Genomic DNA, 11,161 nt, shown 5'->3' with positions numbered 1-11,161 from the left:
GTAATGTCTCTCTACATTGGTAAGGGCAGCAATGCATCTCCTTGAACAGAACCAAGATCACAAAGCTGTCTTCTGTGATCAACACATAGTAGTTTGTACATAACTACATGGAGAATCTTAGGGCAAGTGGGGAGCTGTCTGTACTGTAGGGAGCTCGCTTTGTTTTCTTTACTGAGCAGCTTTTACTTCTTTCAAGAGGCATTATAATGGTCAGAGCAAGGAACTGAAACAGGTTTACGTGTTTTATTCTATCACTACTTTATGTTTGGTCACCTCTAGACAAGTTACTTAAACTTACTTTATATCATAAGTTGAAAATGTTTAAGTGGAATTATTGTATTTCACCCCAAATTACAAATACAAATGTATTATTTGTAATTCACCCAAAATGTCATGGGGGTACTGTGGTATTTGAAAAAGTTGGATCTGATCCCATGCCAGTATCCTGTGATTGGGTGATTGGCAGTTGTCACCAGTGGGATGTGTTTCTAAAGCTTTAAACAATCTGTAAAGATACCGGTATCTGTCATTCATTCACATACCTGTTTTTTAATACTGCTGCTTTTTAGAAAGTTTTTTTGTTTTGTTTTAATACTTAACTACGTAACTGTGCAAAATGTGGCATGATGCAACGAGACAGACAAAATCATAATGAAGAGCAAATATTTTCAGTATAGATACCAGAATGGAAATGTTCCTTAGGTGGTCCATCATCTACAAGTTTTCAGCTTCTGCTGATACCTGGACTGTAGGAACTGGGTGGCGCTCCATGGAGGAGCACACAGGAGCTGCTGCTATTTTTTGCTTGACTATTTCGTTAGGGGTTTGCAGGGCCTTGTTCTCCCCGTGGGTTCTCTCCCTAGAGCTGCCACATATTTGGAGTCTTATATCTACTGATCGTACAGGGCATTACTGTATCAGAGGTCAAACCGCCTTACCTGCTGGTACCACATACCTACCATCAGCAAAGGTAAAACTCTGTGTGTTTGTTTTTTCCCCTAAGGGCTTCTTTTGCAAAGAAGAATGTGATTTTGATAACCGGTGTAGTCTTGTACAAAAGGTAAGAGTGGGAACTTAGCATCTCGATTTGTTCTTTATAAAGTCTGGTTTTTATTGTCTGTTTTTTGTAAAATTTTCCTTTGCATTTTCCTTTGTATACAAATTGTATGAGCCATGGAGAAGAATGCATTAAAGCATCAGGGTAAGGCAATACTACTGAATTGCTAATTGGAAATTGTTCAGCACTTTACCAGCCACAAACCCTGCCAGTTGGAAAATGGGTGTAAACATCCACACTTGAAGGTGTTACTGGGTGACACAATTGAACTTCTAATTCTCACTAAATGACTAAGGTTTAACTGCCATATTGTAGTGATGTATCAATGATTTGCTTCCTGATCCTTTTTTATTGTTTGACATAGTAGATTGCGTGTTCTAATTATGACTGTTAGTCCCTGCTATCTTAAAGATCTGATTCTGTAAGTGCTGCAGGCCTCTAGCTCCTGCTGATCTAGGGAGAACAGAAGGTGCTGGCTGCCACAGGAAACAGACTTGAGGATGTTTCTGCATGCAGCTGTTAAGCTAAGCACCAGACGTCTGAATGTAAAGTACCATCAACCTCTAAGGGCATTTATTAAAAAAAAAAAATCATCTAAGGAAAACAGTTTGTAAATAACTGAAATACAGGACAGAAGGTAACTTCTCTTTGAAGAGGAATAGCGTTTGGCTTCAGGAACACCTTTTTTCCTGACCAAAACCTGTCCTTCAAAATCTGATGCGTTTTTTTTTTTTTTTTCCCCTTTGGAGGAGCTGATAGATCTGTCTTTTGTGCTATTGATCAACAGAAAACTTGAGGAGAGTTCTATGCAAGCAACTTTCTTTTAAAAAGCAGAAAATATTGTACATTCCTAGTGTGCTTGCTACCTGTAAACAAAATTACAGGTTTGCAGATATCAAAGCTGATATCAAAAGATGATAAGACTGATAATTTGTAGTACAGTTCAAGAGATCTGTCTTCCAGATGTGTTTTAACTAGGGATGTATTACAGAGACCATGGTGCTTGGATTTCACAGTATGTCTGTATAAAGACTTTTTTTTCCTGATGGACATGCGTAATTAAAAAACACTTTCAATTAAGCAGACACGTTTTGTGTTTGAAGCGTCCCCCGAGCCAGCTTTTAAAATGAAAGCATTCTGTCCTCAGGAGATTCTAAAGCAGCAGAGTCTACGGATGTTTGAGCTGGTCCAGAAGCACCCGCCACACTGGCCTCCTTTCATACCTCCAACAAAACCAGAAGTGACAACCACAGGAGCAGGTAAGGCACCGATTAAAAGCCTAATTGTGCAATGATGAGATGAGTGAGCCTCGTTGTGCTCAGCAGCTGAGCTCTGCTGCCTGCTCTGCGGCTGCAGTTCCCTCAGCAAAGGCTTTGAGGTTCTCCGACTCGTGTTAGGCGATGCATTCCTGCACCATTCGCATCGAATGGGGACGCTTGACGCGGAAAAAAAGCAAAAAAAAAAACAAAAAAACACCAAACAATAAACTTAAAACCTCTGCAGCCCTTCCTCCCCTCAGCGCCCCCCTTCCTTCCCCTCGCCGTTCCTTCACGGACCGCGCTCTCCGCGCCCACCCCGCCGCGTTCTCCACAGCCTAAACTGAAACAAAACGCAAAGCCCTCGAAGCCGGGACCAGCAAGGAGGGCTCAGCACCCGTCCCTGCGGGGCTCGGAGCCCGATGGTGCCCGGCAGGACGGCGAGGGGCCGAGCCGCCCCCTCATGGCGGTTGGCGAAGCCGCCCTCAGGGCGCAGGGAGGGGGGCGGTGGAGCGGCTGTTGGAGGCGGCTCCTCGGTAGGCCTTGCGGGGTTGGAGCTGCCCGGGGGGAGCCTTCGGTCCCCTCAGCGCTAGGGTGGGCTGAAGGGGCGGCGGGGACCCTCCTGTGTTGGCATACTGCTCTCTGAAAAGAGTACTCACTTCTGGTAACTTTTCCAAACGCGCACCAGAAACAGCGCCCATCAGAAGATGGTGCTGGCTGGGGGGCATGCTCGCCTTGCAGCTGAGGCAATGGACTGGTGAGCTGCTGCCAGAATCACAGAATCACAGAATATCTAGGTTGGAAGAGACCTCAAGATCATCGAGTCCAACCTCTGACCTAACGCCAACAGTCCTGCTCCTTCCCCGCGCTCAGCTGTGTGCTCCTGCCCTCCTGTGCATTGGATACAAGAGCTGTGCAAGGACAGCGTGAGTTGGTGCAGCTGGATTGTCTGGCAGAACACTAATCCTGTCAGTAAACCAAAAAAATCTGTCAGGGCCTATCCATTTTGTCATAGTCAAAATGGGATATGAGGGTGTTTTCTTTTTTTTTTTTTAAGATGAGGTTGTTAACATATGTAGGATGTAAGTACCTTCAATACTTTGTCAAAACACACACACCACTTCACTATCCTTCAAATGTAGTGAGGTGTCCTGCAGATTTGAGAAAGTACTTCACAGGTGTTCTGAAACACCGAATAGCCTATGTAGTGTAGGTATCTTTTACTACATGCAGAATCCCTGCCAGCAAGTAGTTAGGTAGACAGTTGTAATTATAAAGTAGTATTTTAGTTTGTGAGACTGTTAGACTTCCATGAGGCTGAAATATCTGCTCATTTTCTGTTGGCTAAAGAAGCATTGAGTTCTGTGCTCTACTGTAGAAACATTTCAAAATAGCCATGACGTGAACTGGCAGAATAAAGGATGCTTGTGCATCTTTCTTCTTGAACCCATACTGATGCTGCTGCCTATCAACCCTGGGAACTTCAATCTACCTTTGTGCTAGTGCCATTTATTTATTTATTTTACATGTATATAGTTTTACCATGATATAGCCGTTGGAACACAGGAAGGTTTGGGGCACGGATATATTTTTTATATACACAATATCTTAACTGCTGTTCTTAGTTCTATCAGCGTGCTTGTTAACTAATTTGAACAGATGATAAAACTGTAAGTATGGAATGTAAGCTTAGTATTTCATGTTTTGTACTTCTGCTGCAACCCAAAAGAACTAAAATCATAGCACCGAGGACCGAATTGTACTGTGGTCATTTTGAACCCTGAGCTGTGCTGTCCTGCCGCTCCGTAGTGAGACAGAGGTGCGCTGTCCCACCGGCCTGAAGAGACAAGTCTGGGCAGAAGATAAACCAGGAACCAGAAGTAGAGAAATTCTCACAACCTTATTGTACACATATTTTGGATATTCATCTTCTAGCTTTTCAAGACTGTTCATTCAAAGTAGTTCAGCTTTTTACCTCAGTGTATTAAGTTCCAGGTGCCTCATTAGACCAAACTGAAAATGTCACTGATAGTTTCTGATCCCTGTTCTCCTTCCTGGGATAGCTCAATGCCTCCTGACGGATAGTGTAAGGTTAGTGGGGTAGGCTTTGGGAGATAATAGAAACAGAAGAGAAGTCCGTGTGAGTCCAGCTCAACATCCCCCTGGGTTTGTGTTCAGTTTGTCAGTACTTGAGACCAGTCCCTAGGGAAAAGTACGGGAACAGTGGGTGAACAAGAAGTTTAATCTCTAGTAAGATCTTCACGCTCTTTGGAATGATTTAATGTAGTGTGTTTCATCTTACACTTCAGATAACTTTCACTCAGAAACCTTTAGCAAGGCATCCACTCACAGTGGATCCACATAGCTAGTGCTTCTGCATCCTCCTCTTCACTTTGTATTCCAGGCAACGTTTAGCACCTGCTTCTCTGCCTAGCCTTATGAAAATTCAGGTACAGCATCGGTTTTATGGTTCATCTTAACCACCAGCTTGTGTATTGGTGGTGAAACATGCTGGCAGTAAGAGGCAGTGTAGTGCAGCTCGTTACAAGCTTGCGTTCTGCTGGAGGTGCCTACTAGAAACGCTCAGCGTCTAACAGAATTTAACGACCGGCAAAGGTGGGAAGGCTGTTTCACTCAGAAATGAGTAGTGACATTGTTTCTCAGGTAATCCAAATCTTCCCCTTTCTGAGGTGTATTTCTATTCAAACAGTATGCTGTTATAGGATTTCTTGAACTGGGCGAACTGGGCTTCAGAAGGGTGCTCCCTACCTTTGTCCCCCTCAAGTCTGAGAAAAATCGGTTGTTAGACCCTTCCTGATAATGTCTGCTCTCACTGTAGCAGGTATGGAAGACCAAAAGGGTCCATTTGGTTTGTGGTGAAATTAACCAAAGTTAAATTTCTGCATCCTTCCCAGGAAGCACATAGCTCTCTGCAGATGGGGCTGTGGGACTAATTCTGATTACAAAACCTTGCTAGCTAAAAACATCAGATAATAATGAAAAAATTAAGAAATCACAAACTGGTCAGTAGTCAAATGCAGATTTATGAGGAGAAAAAAGACTTTTGGGGAAGTAACTTTAGCTTTTCTAATCAGAACAACTTCATCTCAGGAGTTGTTTCTTGGTTTCCCTCGGAACCTTTGTGCTGTCACAACGAATGTGTCACGGTAACTCTGCCCACGGTAACTCTGATGTCCTGTAAACGAGACTTCTGGCAAACTGAAGTGGAGCACATCACGTTTGCTGGATGGAGAGTGTGTTTTGGCTTATTACGTTTTGCTGAATTGTTCCCGTCAGTGCCAAAATGTGGACAGGTGAAATGCAACCTACAGAAATGCTTGTTTTTAAAGTCCTGTGCAATTATAACTTCAGTATATGGAGTCTTCGCTTGTAATTTGTAAATTTTCTTGTGCATTATGTGTATTGTCAATATATTGATGTTAGAAAAAACATTAAATGGCAGTTTTGGATACTGTGAATGGAATAGTTGGTGGGAATTAAATAGCCGCAGTTGGAGCAATGGTTTTAATATTTAATTATTAAATATTATAGTATTAAATCTAGAGTTTAACTGGAAAGTAAATGAGAAGATCTGATAGTTTATAGCGACAGTGTGATACTCATACTAGCAACCAAATGGCTTGAACGTATATTTAAAATTTTAAGCAATTGATTTGTTGTTTAACTTGACTCTCTTTGCTTGCTCCTTAAAGTAGAAAGTTTGGAGCGAGGATTTCTGCTTAAATGTGAGATATGGGTTGTGTTGCTTTTTTTTTTTTTTTTAAAGACTTTGTGAAAATGTTTGTTTGTTTGTTTGTTTGTTTGTTTTGAAGCTTAATCATGAAGTCCAACTCAGGAATCTTTGAAGGTGGTGTCTTTTTTTTTTTTTTTTAATTTTCTTGCATAGCTTGTGACTGAGATTTTCAACCTTTACAACCAAAATGCAACTCTTTTAAACTCTTCGGACAGTCTCTGAGAAGTGCTCTCTGCAGGATCAAAGGCAAACTTCTTCTTAAAAAAGTCAACTTTTACACATTTTTTAAAAAGGCTTTAAAAAGGCTTTAAAAATGAATGGCTTAAATTATATACTTGGTAGTTCTCCAGAGGTATTTCACAGACTTCCTTATAGGTTGGCAGCTGGTCTTCATAAACAGGAAGTTATAATGTTAAGCATTTAATACTGCATTTTCTTCTTTGTTTTAACAGCTCAAAAGGAAGAGAAGAGAAAAAAAGATAAAGCGACAGAGTTTATAGGGGCATCAAAGAAAGCTATTGCTTCAGCATCTATGGTGGAGAAACATGCATCTTCCCTCACTAAAAATTTTTCTCCAAAGAAGTCCCCTTCCATGTCTAGCACATCGCTAATGAAGCAGACGCTTAAACCTGCTGGGAGTTTCAAAGGTGAAATTCCCAAGAAACCATGGCCTTCAACAGGTGGCGTTCCTTCAAAACAAGCAGCTTCTTCTCATGACTCGCCAGTTTCCAAAAAACTAGCTGCATCCAGTTTGGCTGGAGGACTCAAAAGGCCTTCGCTGTCTTCCGTTTCTACTGCATCTGGAAGTAGACAAGCAAAAACACAAGCTAGCCCTATCCAGTCGCAGCCCAACTCACAGATTCGACAACATATTCGTCAGTCCCTAAAAGAAATGTTATGGAAGAGGTGGGTGAGAATTCAAAGCACTTATTTTATATAGGAAACTACAACTAGAAGTAAAGGGTTAGCCTGCAGAGTTTTGTTTCTTTCTTGCTAAGTGATACTAAGGGATTTAATTTGTGCTAGAAATTACTACAAGTATTTTTAGCATTAGAGCTTTATTAAAAATAAAAAATCTGATGCCAAATAATTGGGCATGTGAAAAAGCCTTTAAAAAAAAGTCACTATCCCATTTGTAGTGAGAGACAATTACAGTTGAAGAATTAAATCACAGCATAGAGATGTTTATAATGCAGGTGACCTGAAGCTGATATCTGGCAATGGTGGTGTTTGGAGATGTAGGGGTTGTACGAAGCATAGTGTAGGGAATATCACAGTGAAAGGTTGGAAGGGCTTGCTGAGGCAGAGGTTCCTTCTTCTCCCAAAGTTAGCAACTGTATTACTATTTAAAAAAAAAAAAAAAAAAAAAAAAAAAAAAAAAAAAAGCTGAAACATTGTCCCACAAATATTAAAGCTCTTGTCAGCTGTCAAGACTTAGGCCACTGTGCTCTGGTAGTGTCTCTGAAATAGAAATGCTGTTCACAGTGGAGGGTCTAAGATTAAAACTGAAGTGTTTTAGCTCCCTCAGTAGCTCATGACAAAAAACAACAACAAAAAACTAATTGCAGTGTCATGAGTAGGAGTATTTGTAAGGACTGACCTGGCTTCAGTTCGTTAAGGCTGTCTTCCGTGGTCTTCTGTAGACAGTAGCAAAAGGTTGCCATTGTTGACATTTTGAGGTCCTGAGATAGACTTTGGCTTTGAAATGTGTTTTAAGGAAGTCCTCACTGAGTGAATAAAAGCGTGGTTAACTCCTTCCTCTGAAAATTTAGTTTTTATGAATGCTGCCTGAAGAATTTGTGCCTAACGTAAATGCGCATACCCTTTCTTGTTTTTGACAGAGTCAATGATAGTGATGATCTGGTCATGACAGAGAGTGAAGTAGGGAAAGTAGCACTCAATATTGAAAAGGAGATGTTTAATTTGTTTCAAGTTACGGACAACCGATACAAGAGTAAATACCGCAGCATCATGTTCAATCTCAAGGACCCAAAAAACCAGGTTTGGAATTTACTTAAACAGTAAACGTACTGAAATATATTCTGTTTTTTAAATAATACATCAATATGTAGTTTCAAGAGAGAGACTTATGAATTATGCTCTAAAAATTGTTTTAAAGCCATTCAAATATTAAATAATCCAGTTGGAATGGAAGTCCAGTTGGATCGCGTGTATTTATTAAGATTGGCCTTTGTAGTGAAATATTTGTTTATTGAATGGCATTCTTAGAAAAAAAATAAATGTTTTTCTTCTGTGACGTTCTGTGGTTTGTATGGGAGACCACTTGTGTACATGATAATTTATCTTTTAAAGGAAAAAGAAGCTGGTGCAGATGGGAATAGTGACTAGACAACGTAATTTTTAAAAAAAAAATTCTACTATAGATATGAAACAGGAGTGGCAGTTCATCTCTCAAAATTCCTGTTCAGTAGAATTGATAGTCTATTTTATGGTAATGTGGAAAATTCATACTTCATGATGATTTCATCATTAGTTTCTGGTTGCTGCACCGTGCTAAGTTTTCTTAAGATTAACTGGCATTTTTAATAGGGAATTAAGAAACCTGAAAGGGTTTTGACAGTCCAGCACTGCAAATCATGTTAGTTGCTTAAGTTATTCAGCATGGCAACAAAGTGTGTTTGTTTTTTTTTTTTTTTTAGGGACTTTTTCATCGTGTTCTTCGTGGAGAAATCTCAGTGTCAAAACTAGTGAGAATGAAACCCGAAGAACTTTTATCTAAAGAACTGTCTGTATGGAAGGAGAAACCAGCCAAAGCGGTAAGCAATACGATTCTCCAGTGTGTCCTTAGATATGAACTACCAGTAACTTCACCAGCCCTTACCACCCATAATTAATATATTGTTTTCTTCCTAATGAAATATGAATAACGTAAGCTTTTTCTCTTCCACTAGCCAACTGATAAGAAAATACAAAATAAAATTATAAAATCAGTATGCAGACTTGTTACTAAAGTGTTTTTGTTTCTCTCAGATGTTAGAGTCAAGAAACAAATCACACGAGATCAAGAAAGCAGCTGTAAAACGGGAACAAGTGCCAGATGTAAATATGGAAGATTCTCCCCCGGTGTCTGATTCTGATATAAGTATTAGCTATTGCTTTAGCATGGAGGTGCCAAGGGAGATAAATGCTAACTAGGGCCTCAAATTTTGTATCAGAAATGCAGGTTGTTTCAATGAACTGTAAGAATATCACCTAGTAGGTGTGCTATGAGCATTTTCCTTTTGGTTTGAAGGAATGCAACAACCTAATATCGGGCATATATCACATGTGCTTCTAAAATATCAGACGATGCGTGTTTTTCAGACCTTTGCCTCAGTTTACAGCAAAATCTTAGCCAATTGTTTTCCCCCCCAAAAATGTGATCAGTATTACAATTCTGTATTCTCAGGAAGCAGTTAATGTGATAGTATCTACTTCGGAATTACATGAAATGAAATGAGGACAAATACTATTTGAGAACTCTGTTTGACATGATATTCTTAAACAAATGATAAAAGGGGAAGAATATTTCAAAATTCCATCTTTTTGTAAGTGCTGCTCAGAGCAGTAGTTCTGCACAGCCCTTAATATCTTTTTAAAGAACTGGAATTAACGGTTTCAAAAGTATTTTTTTATGATTGAATTTAGCAATCAACCAGAATGTTTTCTGTGTTTGTTCATTTCCAGGAGCAGCAGAAGTCAACCCAAACTGTACAAAATGTAAATAGTGCTCCTTCTCCAGACGTTTTTAGCAGTATGTTGAAGGATACAACAAATGAACATCGAGCCCATCTTTTTGACCTGAACTGCAAAATCTGTACAGGTATCTACAGTGTTGACTTTGTCTGAAGTAAAAGAATTATTAAGAGCATTGCTTGCTTACTTGTTTTTCTCTTCAGACCTTTTCATTGTTAAACAGTAATCAAAAACACTTTAAAATTAATTTTGTAGGTCAGATTTCAGCATCTGAAGATGAATTACCACCGAAGAAGATAAAATTAATGGCTTCTGATAAAAAAGCAGTGTCAAAATCTAAACCAGAAGTTCAGAGAAAATATGAAAGTTCTGCACCATCAGCAGCAGCGGAGCCTGCTAAAGAGGCAGCCTCTGAAAACACAGAGGAAACCGAAGTTGCACCTGCAGCAGAAGCAGTTTCCCAGTCAAGCTTAGAAAGAACTTACATTCCTACAACCCAAGGCCATAACAACACAGATTCTTCATCTGAAGAACCTTCGACTTTTCCTGCCTCTTGCACTGGTGCAGTTGTCACAACTGTAACAGTTTCTGGCCGAGAGCCTAGAACACCAATGAGCGGCTCCTCTGGTACTACGACGACAGCCCTGCGTTCTGGTACTGCATCTGGTGAAGTTTTAACAGGGGAGACAAAGCAGGAAATGTCAAAACCAGTTATGACTGTTCCCAAATCAATATTAACAAAGCCATCGTCCTCACCAGATCCAAGATACTTAGCTGTTCATCAGTCACCCAATATCAGGTGTGTATATTTAATAGTAAGCTAAGCCACTGAATCTCTGGTCTCGCTATGGTCAGTTTGTTTGTCCCCCTTTGCTTCTTACCCTCCCCTGCCAATAATCAAAAGGCATGTTCAACTTTAAATGCGATCACCTGAACTTTAAATTTTTAATTCGTCATCTCCTTGTTTAACTTCTCTAGTTGGTAAAATTTTCTGAGCATCGTTATATATTGACAGTAAAAATTCTTCAATGTGTTTTAACAGATAAATAAAACTTATAAGATATTTGACTTTAAATCTGCATGTGCATTCAAATATATTGTTTGTGAGGGTTGGTTTAAAGCTGCTCCAGACTTTCATCCTATATTGGATGAAAGTGGAAAACATTAACAAAGCATTTACTAAGGCTTCTGTTACTTGCTTTTTTAAAATAAAGTAATTGATCAATAAGAGGAGGGAAGAAAAGAAGAAGAAGGAAGCATTCTTACTGTGCTCTATAACGTTTCTCTTTTGGATTTGTTTTGCAGTGTTGCTGAGCCACGCTCACCTCAAGGCAGCGATACTTCTCTCTTCCTCTCTCGCCTCAACACCATTTGGAAAGGATTTATTAATCTGCAGAG

General features: G+C 39.9%; 1 long non-coding RNA gene across 1 annotated transcript; it reads left to right on the top strand.

The window, feature by feature from the left end:
* The first annotated feature begins 9,062 nt into the window (after nt 1-9,062).
* LOC140001061 (uncharacterized) lies at nt 9,063-10,537 on the top strand. The gene is made up of 3 exons (XR_011806229.1): nt 9,063-9,127; nt 9,755-9,890; nt 10,019-10,537. It is a non-coding gene; the product is annotated as an uncharacterized lncRNA (long non-coding RNA).
* The last annotated feature ends 624 nt before the right edge of the window (nt 10,538-11,161 follow it).

This window comes from Anas platyrhynchos, chromosome 37 (genome assembly GCF_047663525.1).
Source record: "Anas platyrhynchos isolate ZD024472 breed Pekin duck chromosome 37, IASCAAS_PekinDuck_T2T, whole genome shotgun sequence".
Classification (NCBI taxonomy): Eukaryota; Metazoa; Chordata; class Aves; order Anseriformes; family Anatidae; genus Anas; species Anas platyrhynchos.
The sequence above is the reverse complement of the archived record's forward strand: the minus strand, read 5'-3'. Positions and strand labels throughout refer to the sequence as shown.